General features: G+C 38.7%; 1 pseudogene; it reads right to left on the reverse strand.

The window, feature by feature from the left end:
• Positions 1-5,951: 5,951 nt before the first annotated feature.
• On the reverse strand, positions 5,952-8,014 carry LOC122896480 (annotated as a pseudogene).
• Between the last annotated feature and the right edge of the window lie 4,557 nt (positions 8,015-12,571).

A 12,571-nucleotide genomic window follows, 5' to 3' on the forward strand; every position in this document is an offset into this window, starting at 1 on the left:
AGAGGAAGAAGAGAACAGAGATTCCTAACTTGTTGGCTAATAAGGTTTATATTTTTCATCCACTTTCTTGGCTAGGAATGTGAATATGTAAAGCCTGGTATACTTACTCCTGAATGTGTGCTGATACAGGGAGGTGACCAGTCCAGTGGGAATCAGCAAGGGATAGGAAAGTGGCTCAGGGCTAACCCTGCCATCTCGACAACAAAAGAAACCAAGCTGTCTAAGTTTAGGACCAATACACTTCATTCATCAATACCTTAGTGGGGGTGGGAAGGGTGGAAATTCACATCAATTCCACAGTGCAGTAAGGTTTGTACACTATTGGCATTGCTGTATAATTTAAACTCCTAATACAAACATTAGTAAATGTTGTCATTCATAATGGTTTTATTTCATCAATTCTGAACAAGACGTATCTAACCAATGGCTGAAGCCACTCCCCAGACTGGATATATGGCACTGGTAGAATGATTCCTGAGTAGAAGCCTTTTTTGTCTGGACCACATTCACTTTCTACTACATAGGCCCTCATGACCAGAGCCATACCAAAGCTCATAGAAGCTGGAAGATCTGGCTTTTTTTAGCTTATGAGCCTGCAATTGGAATTCTTATATTGGCCAAAAGATTTGGAAATGCTATTTGACACAAACCCAAACATGCTGGAAAGCTATCAAAGGGAACTTGCTCACCAATACTGGTGTCTTCCCAGATATAAAGAAAAGAATGGTGTGGATTTTTAATTTATGAATTGCATAGTGCTTGCCTCTACCTGAGCAATAATTCTGAAAAGTGAGAAAAAACAGTTGGGTGATCAACTAATTCATTTGGAGCTCTGAGTTCTCCAGTTTGGTCACGTACAATGAGCAAAGAAATTAATAGTAGGTCAGACTCCGTGCTGTGTTGGCAAGACAGCCTGAGTCCCAGATTTCTACCAATGTAAGATTTACACTGCTCAGCAGACACCGCAATGCACCTCTTTTTGCATTTCTATTTAAATAAGTGTTTGGATAAATGCTCTGATGTCACTGCTCAAAATAAAGACTGCCGCAAGACCCAACTGCAAGGATTTGTTTAACATTCCGTGCACATATCCCTGCAAAGCCAGCACATTTCCAAAGTTACTTCATAGCACAAACCTTCATTACAAGAGAATAGTTAGGTTCCCCCCACCCCCACCCAGCCCCATGAATTGGCTGTCTGTGGAGCCTCTCCAGTTGGGTGCTAATTTGTCATGCTACAGAATTGGGGCACTATATCTTTACTTTTCACATCAGTCTACTCATCTGATGCAGGTGTATCTGTCTTTTAGTAATTACGGCTTTTGTTTTATGAGAGAATATTCTTGCCTTCTCCCAAAGAAGCCATAGCTCCTTAACCAAGGATAGAGTTTAGCTTTTCATCAATATACACTTACTCAGGGGCGCCTGGGTGGCTCAGTGGGTTAAAGCCTCTGCCTGCAGCTCAGGTCATGATCCCAGAATCCTGGGATCGAGCCCCACATCGGGCTCTCTGCTCAGCAGGGAGCCTGCTTCCCTCTCTCTCTGCCTGCCTCTCTGCTTGCTTGTGATCTCTCTCTGTCAAATAAATAAAATATTTAAAAAAATATATACACTTACTCATACGATACGATGCATAGTAATAAAAATCGTTACTCTTTCTGGGCTCTCTGTCTGTGCTAGGAGCCACACTGGCCATGTGACTCGCAGACCCCAGTGCAAAATGGAAATATGGAACCTATTCAAAATTATTAAGAACCTCAAGATGATGATAACAGAGCCTTTAACTAAATGCAGGGCCCTCCTAAGTGTAAGGCTCTGGGCGATCACACAGATCATGTGCCCATGAAACCAATTCTGTTAAAAGCAAATTTATTCTTTTAATAGTGCTTTGAAGAAATCATAACTATTTCTAGTTTGGAAGGGCAGCAACTAAAACTAAGAGAAGTAAAGTAACATAAAAAATTCGACAACTAGGGGGCACCTGGATGGGTGGCTCAGTTGGTTAAGCAACTGCCTTTAGCTCAGGTCATGATCCTGGAGTCCTGGGATTGAGTCCCACATCAGGCTCCCTGGTCAGCAGGGAGCCTGCTTCTCCCTTTGACCCTATCTCTTTTTGTGCTCTCTCCCTCTCACACTCTCTCAATCTCAAATAAATAGATAGATAGATAAATAGACAGGAAGTGGTAGAGCCAGATCTATCTGTCTCAAAACTTATCTTTTCCTCCTATACTAGAGGTTGTCACACAGGCCAAATCTGGCCCACAAGCTGAAAATGTTTTTTACATTTTTATTTTTTATTTTTAAAAATTTTTAAAGATTTTATTAATTTATTCATCAGAAAGAGAAAGAGAGCACAAGCAGGGGAAGCCATAGGCAGAGAGAGAAGAAGGCTCCCTGCTAAGCAAGGAGCCTGATGAAGGACTCAATCCCCAAACCCTGGGATCATGACCTGAGCAGAAGGCAGATGTTTGAATGACAGAGCCACCCAGGCATCACATTTTTACACTTTCAAATAGTTGAATAAAACCAAACTTTTGTAGCAACATGGACGGGACTGGAAGAGATTATGCTGAGTGAAATAAGTCAAGCAGAGAGAGTCAATTATCGTATGGTTTCACTTATTTGTGGAGCATAACAAATAGCATGGAGGACAAGGGGCGTTAGAGAGGAGTAGGGAATTTGGGTAAATTGGAAGGGGAGGTGAACCACGAGAGACTATGGACTCTGAAAAACAATCTGAGGGGTTGGAAGTGGTGGGGGGGTGGGAGGTTGGGGTACCAGGTGGTGGGTATTAGGGAGGGCACGGATTGCATGGAGCAGTGGGTGTGGTGAAAAAATAATGAATGCTGTTTTTCTGAAAATAAATAAATTGAAAAAAAAAACAAAAGAAGAATAATATTTCATGACATGAAAATTACATACAATTCCAATTTCATGTCCATAAAGAAAGTTTTGTTGGAACACAGTCATGCCCATTTGTTACTCATTGTTACTACCGTTATACTCTAACAGAAGAGTTGAGTAATCGCAACTGACACCATGTGGCCCACCCACCTGAAATATTAATCCTCTGCAGCAAGTTTTCCAACCCCTGTCCTACACTGGCCAGTGAGCACAGACTCGATCATGTATATACTTAATTGGATATTGATGTATTAGTTTCCTAGGGCTGCCATAACAAAGTACCACAAACTGGGTAGCTTAAAACATCATGAATGTATTATCTCACAGTTTTGGAGGTTAGGAGCCTGACAGCAGGGTTAGTTCCTTCTGAAAATTCTGAGGAAGAATCTGTTCCATGCCTCTCTCCTAGTTTCCTAGTTTTTGTGAGCAATCTTTGCCACTCGCTCTTTGCCCTGCAGCTGCGTAACTCCAATTCTGTCTTCACATGGCCAATTTTTCTAAGGATACTAAGGATAGCAGTCAAGCTGGATTAGGGGCCTACTCTACTCTAGCATCTCATCTTAACTAATTATATCAGCAAAGACTGTATTTCCAAATAAGCAAATATATATCTTTTTTGGGGGGGGTAGGTAATTCAACCCATAACACTTAATATAATAAATAAATATGTAGTGAGCAAGCAAATAAATTAGCAAAAATCTATAATCTATAATCCTATGTCTTTATTCAGTCTGTTTTCTCCATCTCTGATGAGACCACAAACTGTGCAGCAAGTATTTATAGGACTTCTCCAGATCAATATTCTCAGCCCTACTTTCAACCTTCATTTTACCTAATTTCTCAGATCCTGATGTAGGGAGCAAAATTTTGCCACTATATGATATGCTTCTGGCACACTGATTATTTTAAGCTTGTAATTAATGAGAAATTGCAGGCACATGAGAAGCTCTGTGAACCAAGTAGAAGTTACACTTTTCTGAGACATTTACATTTATAATGGAATCTCCATTTGTAAATGTATACCAGAAAGAGGGGAATGACTTAATCTCTAGGAAGCCTTATCAATGAGGAAGGCAATGACTTAAATCTGCATAACAATCATGTCCTTGTTTACAGTGCTTTTTCTTGAAAATTTCCAATAACTGGCCTCTGCCACACCCAGCATCTTCCATCTTTGAAGATGGTGATGGATTGGGCCATTTCAAGGAGTTACTCAACTTTCCTAGGTCTCTCACATGTATACAGCAGGAATGCATGTTATTAAACCATTGATTTTTTTCCTATTAATCTGTCTCACATCAACTTAATTCTTAGACCAGGTAGAAGAATTTTGAATGGTTGAGAATTTTTTTTTCTTGCAACACCAGGAACATCTTTGATGTCCAGTGGACTCTGCCTTCAAACTCCTTTGTTCTAGTATCTATAACTCAAGATCAAGCAATGCTGTAGGAGATTTTTACTTCATACATTCTGAATTTTGGGATGTGCACCAAGATGAGGTTCCTTACTTCATTCCACCTAAATCCCATTTTTATCTTGAATATGTATCTTTGTGTATATATATATATATACTTGATAATAGAGTAATACTTCACTAGAAATCAGAGGCTATCAAGCACTTTATTGTGCCACTTGAATTTTCAATGAAGACCTTTTGTTATCTAAAAGCATTTTGGTATGCCTTCCATTCCTGGCACCAGTATTGCAGACTGCATTGTACCAACAACTGTTGCATACATACTTAACACTTTAATACACAGAAATCATTTTCATCTTCAAAACACTGCTTCCTGACTTAATTAGCCTTTCTAATTTTCTATGAAGTAAGTGTGCTATCCTCTTTTGTAATTTACATTAAAGGAAAGCAAGGTAATAAGAGGAAATCACTTATAGAGCAGATCATTCTTGATGTGTTAGGAGCTAGTTAAAGTGGCCTGAGACATGAGATATCAAGTAGGATATTATTGGTATCAGGGGCAACCTAATAGAATTCCAAGATTTTCTTACTAGGACCTTCTACTCATTGCATACCACTATCCAGCAGAGAAGGGCTACTAAATAATTATTGGGTGAATGAATGAAAGAAAGACAATAAAATACACCTTAATATCTGGGATGCACCAAACACTAACTAAAGTTATATACAGTCTTAGTTTTTCTTTTGTTAATTGAAATGACAGTGCACCTGTATTAGTAATTTGTAAAATCACTTCCTGGTACTGCCTACATCTTCTATGCTATTTCCACTACTTCAATCTCTGACACAACCATACAGAGATTGCAGTAATTGTGTTCCATGTCCAAAAGTGCCTTCAAAGCCTTAGCATATAAGAGAAAACACCCAACCCACTTTCTGCTGAAGTTACAATCCTAGGTGGTCATGATCCCTTTATTCCTGCAGCTGTCATTCCTCATATGCCCTCTGGCTACAGGTAATCAGATCACAGGCAGGAGCATGACTAAAGGGTAAACTATGATGTGGTCTACCACACACAGAAAAAAAAAAGAAAAAATGACTATCCAAACAGGAATAGGTTGAGCCAACCTGTTTCTTGTTCTTAGAAATCTGAACTGAAAAACAGTGCAGGGAATGACATTTTTAACAGGAGCTAAATGTGAAAGGCTACATAGAGAACCCATGAACAGCTAAGAGTTATGAGATTCGTGAGAAAGCAGAAATTATAAGTGGAGAACAGTAGAAATACATGGAACTAAAGATGCCCCTTTCATTCATTTCATGTTTCAGATTTTAGCACCTGAATCCCTACATTGCTTTCTAGTCATATGCTTGTTATTAATTTGGCAATTTCAAAGTTCACATGGATGATTCTTCTACACTCTGACTTCTTAATTCCTTGACCTTCTCACTTCCAATGGTCTTGGCCTCCATTCTATCTTGTCTACCCATTGCACAATACTTCCCTTAAAGTTGTTATCCCAATAACTGATCCACTACAAAGACTGAACTAATACAAACTACCCAGCATGGGCTATTACAATAGTTATGTCAAGAAAAATGATGATTGCTCCAACTAGTAGAAGAAATAGTTATAAGAGTGACAAAGTTTGGATTAGTTTATAATCTTTGGTGACATAATATAACTTGGGATATGGTTTGATGGTAGAGCCAAAAGGATTTGCTGATGCACTAGATGGTGGCAAGGGTGAGGAGAGTAATCTAAGATGACAACACATTTGTCCTGAGCAACTGGGTGAATGCCATTAACTGACATGAAGAAATAGTTCTTGGGAAGAATTTCAGAATTCAGTTTTGGAAAAGAGGAAATGTCAAGTAGGCAATAGCGTATATGAGTGTGAAGCTCAAAAGGGATGTGAAAACCACAGATGTAAGCTTGGCAAACAATAGCATACAGAGAATAGTTCAATCGGAAGATCTGAAATCACAGAATTTATGAGGGTAGATATCAAAGAGAGGAGACCCAAGCTCTAAGCTCTGGAGCACTCCAACTTTAATCCTTTAGGAAGAGGAAGAAGAACCAGGGAGGGATATGTATGAATATCTAGTCATTCAAGGAGGAATATAAGGCCTAGATCAAAGGATATAGTCATAAAAACATAAATAGTAAAAGGAAAAACAAATCATTTTATGCTTTCTGGGTCAGCTCACCAGTCAGCATATTAATCAGTGTATATTGGTGTATTAATAAAATCATCATAACAGAATAATGGAATAGGTTTGTGTCAATAGTGCTTCCAAAACAAAACACATACACACATACACACAGACTAAACAACAACAACAACTACAACACACTTGTCATGCTTGTTTGGTTTCATAAAGATAATATTTAGAGATAAACTAAGAGCAGCAGTAATATAACTCATGTCCTCAGTCTTATTTTATCTTATCTTTACCTTTACCCCAAGTAAGGTTATTTATAACTAGGTGCTTTTCAAGAAAATATAAACTTCTAGTATACCTTAATGACCTCATCTACTTCAATTTCCCTAAAAACCCTCCCTTTTCCTTCCAAATCAAGATTTAGTGCTCCTCCTTGCAGCTGAAACATTCTATGTCCCCAGCAAGGCATTACGAAATTTCATTACAGTATGCTTACATGTTCTCTCTTCACTATAATGTATACTAAAAAATAGGAACTATGCTATATGCATCTCCATACTTACAGTTTTTAGCTCAGTGCCTAAACCAGTGCGCTCATTTATCAAACAAACATGTATTGAACACTTACAAACTCCATGTTCAGGAAACTCCATTGCTCACAAGTTTTCCTCCCCTCCCTCCTTGGTTCAAGTTTAATAGATACAACAAAAGATCAAAAGAGATGCCCTACTGCTGTACATCAAAGTTGGCCTGTCCCCTAACACAGCTCAGGCCATTCTCTCTAGAGGAAGGCTTCCAGGCTTCCAGCCAGCTGGGCACACTTCCCCATGCTTGTCAGTGAACCAGAAGGCCTGAGCCAGTTGCAGAGTCACATCCACAGAGTGGCCAGTAGGTAGATCATTTACAGTGATCTGCCTAAGGATACCTTTATCATCAATGATAAAGAGGCCCCTGAACGAGATGCCTTCATCAGCCTTTAAGACTCCATAGTCCTGGGGCGCCTGGGTGGCTCAGTGGGTTAAAGCCTCTGCCTTCGGCTCAGGTCATGGTCTCGGGATCCTGGGATCGAGCCCCGCATCAGGCTCTCTTCTCAGCGGGGAGCCTGCTTCCCCCTCTCTCTGTCTACTTGTGACCTCTGTCTGTCAAATAAATAAATAAAATCTTAAAAAAAAAAAAAAAAGACTCCATAGTCTTGAGCAATGGTACACGCTTGGAGTCTAATACCAAAGGAATATTAATGGGTCCCAGTCTTCCTTGTTTGTTGGGTGTGTTTAATGAGAATCCACAGAAGCATCAATCACTTGACAGTTGAGCTTCTTAAATTCTGCCCTGTCACTGAAGGCAATGATCTCCGTGGGACACACAAAGGTTGAAGTCAAGAGGGTAAAAGAAGAACTCAACGTATTTTCCTTTGTAGTCAAATAGGCTGAGGTTTGAACCGGCCATCTGGCATAACAGCCGTGGCTTTGAAGTTGGGGGCAGGATGCCCAATTTTGGCATTTCCTGAAGACATCTTGCTATTGGCAGCTCTACCAGCAAAAACTCAGGAGACAAGCCAGGAAGAAGACCACAGGTTTTCCTTTGTAATAAGCTGGGTGGTGGTGGGGAAGCCAATAATTTCTCAGATGGAATGCTGTACCAGCCCTCCCAAATAAAATGAAGGCAAATTTAGAAGACAGCTGCATTATATACTGAAAAGGAGGTTAGGATTTTTGACTTCTATTTCTCCACATCTCTAAAAGTTATGACTCAGGGCTAAATACTTCTCCAAATTGAAGAGTTTAGATTAAAATGCTATGATTATTTTAGCAATTAACTTATCCTGCATGTTAATTGTGACTTCCAATACTTCATGACCCTATCTGAAAAATGAGAAGGGTTTTCATTCTACACCAGCATTAAAATGTGAGAAAATTATTGTGGAGCTACAGATTTACAAGGATATGCAGGACATATATGCAAGTAGTGCACTTCCCTGTGGCAGACTGTAGGAGGCAAAGTGCTTCACAACAGTCCTGATGTTACAGCTCCTCATTTATGGGCTCGTTTTTCAGGGAGTCAGACTACTTTCATCTCAACTTCCCAAGCTGCAATTTATTCTGTCTCCATAGTAAGATAAAAGGCAAGAGCAGCAAGCTATTACTATTAGGGAGACCTCTTGATATTTCCTGCTTTTATGTTTAAATGGAAATTTTGTATATTGGCTTTCCATCATATATTTTGCTCTTATTTCATATAGTTAATTAGATTACAATATTTCACATTGAGACACATATTAATGAGTGATTTAAAAGATCATCTTAATTAAAAAAAAACAAGTGTTATATATAGGAGATAGTAGGTTCACTTATAGAGATTCTTTTCTTTATGTAAGGTTAACTAAATGGTTAACTAAAATCTATATACTTAATTTTAGCTAATTATTTCAATTTCTTTTCTATCTGAGCTAATAAATGCATCAACAATGACTGCATTGAATTTTACTTGATTTTTTTTGTAAACATGCTAGAGGGATGGAAAGAGGTAAAGGAGAATTTTGAAATGTATTGCCGATTGTGAAAGCATCGCAAAAAAAAAAAAAGGAAAAGAAAATAAAATGAAGGACTAGGTGGACAGCGTATCTTTTCATCATCTAAAAAAATTCAAAAACAAAACTGCAAGATCATTTACTTGTCGGTTCTATTCCCCATAGACCTTATAATGGGAACCAATGAGAAAATCAGATTTGTTTTATAGGTTCTGATTTTGAAAGCACTTTTTTACTACATAGATATTCACAGCAAGTATGTTAACTATAGTTCTTCCATCAGTTCTCATCGGTAGTAGGGTTTTTTTCCCTGTATCCATACATAGGTACTGAGTTAAGTCATTTTTGGATCTGAGATCCTGCACACTTCAAGTACTATAATAAAGGCAGAAAAGGAGGCCTGGGATGCCTTCTCTGGATGAAGAGTGTATGATTAATTTCTCTTTATACTTGTTCAGCTCCTGGAACTGCTAACGATTATGTAGAACCATATCCTCTGAAGTTACACATTGCTGGTCATTGTTATGTTACTTGCACAACCAAGTAAACACATGAATTACATGTACACTAATTTCTTCTGAGTTTGTTCTTAATTGAGTTCTTGTAAAAGTCACTTTAAATTTATAATGATGACTGACCTCTGGGGAATGCAACTGTCAAGACACAAAGAAGGCTGTCCAGGGACTGAGAGAAAGACATGCCCTCATTATGCAAATATTGAGTTTGCTAGATATGGATGTTCAATTTTTCCTTTATTGCCTAAAAATACATAAATATTCTAATTGCAGCTTTTATGCAGAAGACACCCAAGAGCTTGTATCCTGGTGGTAAAATGACCCTGAAGAATATTAAGTACAGAGATCCATGTAAAGAATAATACATATTTTAAAAACATACTATAATAGTCAAGGGCTTTCCAGGCTTCTCTCCTCTACTTCAATACTCCAACAGGGGTATTAGGATAAAGTAAAGAAAGCTGAGACTCTTAGCTTGAGAGCTCCAGGAAACTCAAAGCCAGAGCCTGTGTTCTATTTTTTTCTAGGGCCTCTTAGATCTGTGTGTAGTTAGCAACCTATTTTGAATCCCCCAAATAGGTCTTTTGTATCTGTCTAGACCTGCTTGTATTGGAAATGTTCCTCAGGAACCACTCTTAGCTTACTCAAATCCTTGAGGTCATGCTAGAATGGAATTCACATTAAGCTGTCATGGTAAAGTATAGGAAAATACACACATTAGAAAACTAAAAGAGTTGAAAAACTAAAATAACTCTTCATAGTGACAAGAATCAGGAACAAGCAAGAATGACTAGAAACAATTTCATGAATACACAATTAGCAACAGCTCCAAGAAGACACAATACTGTTTCCTTTAGGGAATTCTGATAAATGGGTAATACATAGGCAGAAGACCTGTGGACTTAGTGTGCTCAACTCCCATCCTCAGTATTTACTAGTTTGAATAAGTTACTAAACTTCCTTGAGCCCCAGTTTTTCATCTATATAGCACTATGCATCTGCAGAATGTAGAATGATATCCCCCCAAATATATCACGCCGAAATCCCCAAAGCCAGGGAATATGTTACTTTACATGGCAGAGGGGACACTGCACACATGATTAAGTTAATGGCTTTTAAGATGAGATCATCCTGGATTATCTGGGTGGGTTCCATGTAATTCTATGGGTTCTGACAAGTAGAGAGTTGTGCTCAGAGAGAGAGAGAATCAGAGATGGCACCATGAGAAAGATTCAGCCCACCATTGCTGGCTCTGAGGATGGAGCAAGGGGCCCAAAAGCCAAGGAATGTGTGTGATCTCTAGAACCTAGAAAAAGTGAAGAAACTAATCCCCTAGAGCCTCCAGAAAGAGTCTAGCCTTGTCAATACCTTGATTTAAGATGAGTGGCCCATTTAAGACTACTGACCTCCAGAACTGAAAGCTAATAAACTTGTGTTATTTACTTCTGTGGCAATTCATTTTGTGGTAATTTGTTATAGCAGCCATAGGAAATAGTACTTCATGGAGTCGTTGTGAGGATTAAGTAGGTAATCATATGTAAAGCACTTAGAATGATATCTGGCATATAGTGTGTATCATTTAAGTACCAATTACATTATTATTGTTGTTATCTTTATTATCCTAAGAAGAATAAGACATTAACTACTAGGGAAGTAGGGGAAATGGATATGAACACAACTAATAAAAACACATCAAACAGAATTAAGACTTGTATTAAAAATGTGAAATATCAGGGCGCCTGGGTGGCTCAGTGGGTTAAGCTGCTGCCTTCGGCTCAGGTCATGATCTCAGGGTCCTGGGATCGAGTCCCGCATCGGGCTCTCTGCTCAGCAGGGAGCCTGCTTCCTCCTCTCTCTCTCTCTGCCTGCCTCTCTGCCTACTTGTGATCTCTGTCAAATAAATAAATAAAATCTTAAAAAAAATGTGAAATATCAGAAGTAGGAATCACTAAGTTATGGAGACACCATTGGAAGAAAACTTAAGGCAAAGTGTGGAACTTGATCATTTAAAGGGGAGAGAGCTCAAGCACAGGGAGAAGTCAAAGCATGTGAAAGTAAAATAGACAGGAAATTGGTGTGGCTTCCCTTTCATACCCCATAACTTCTTTCTCCAATTTTATCTCTCAATATCTGTGGAACTATGTGGAAAAACAATATATTATGTAGACAACATCATATTGCTAAAATTCAATACTATTCCAGGAAAAACTAAAAGCTCCTGCCTGCTTTCTCCTGGACTTTGCTACTGACACATTTTCCTTTTGCTACTTTGATCTATGTCCTTTCAATGTAATAAACTTTAACTGTGAAGGCAACAGCTTCTGAGTTCTAGGAGTCATTCTAGTGATGGAATTAACATGCTAGAAGGTAGTTTGGGGGATCTCCAACACAATTTCTTCAACCCATAAAATTATAAGAGGGAAGAAAAAAGTTGTAATGTGCATGCAAAAATATGTAATGTTGAAATGAACCTTACATGTTGAAATACATTAGCTAGTCTTCTTTAGGTTAATATGAGGACATCCCATGAAGTCTGTTGCCCACTGATGAGAAGCCTTGACTCAGTAGACTGGGCTCAGAGGGTCTATAACCCTGCCTAACTTGTCACCCCATATGTATTTCAGTTTCCATGGGACAATCTTCTAGACATCAGTTTTGTTTGTACACACACCAACTCAATAATTTCCCCCTCCTTACATAAAACCTAGCAATATATTGAACTGTCCAATCCAAATGCTCACATTTTCTCAAGCCTGCTTACTGTTACTGACTGTCACTCATACTATCTAGGCTGTACATATCTGTACCTGGCAGGTGGAAGTCCACCTTCTGAAAAGAAGTCTGGAGTTGGCAGCTTTGTAATTTATCTACCTGATTTCCAGCTCTACACAGCAGCAGCCTTTATGAAGAACATAATTGGGATATCTCTTCCAAGTTAATAGCTCTGCCACTGAGGGGTTCTGGTCAGGGAAATGAAATCTAAGAACTGTATTTTGGGGAATTAATTAATTAATTAATATTAGTAGCAGAAGTAATGGAGAGA

Source organism: Neovison vison, chromosome X (assembly GCF_020171115.1).
Source record: "Neovison vison isolate M4711 chromosome X, ASM_NN_V1, whole genome shotgun sequence".
Classification (NCBI taxonomy): domain Eukaryota; kingdom Metazoa; phylum Chordata; class Mammalia; order Carnivora; family Mustelidae; genus Neogale; species Neogale vison.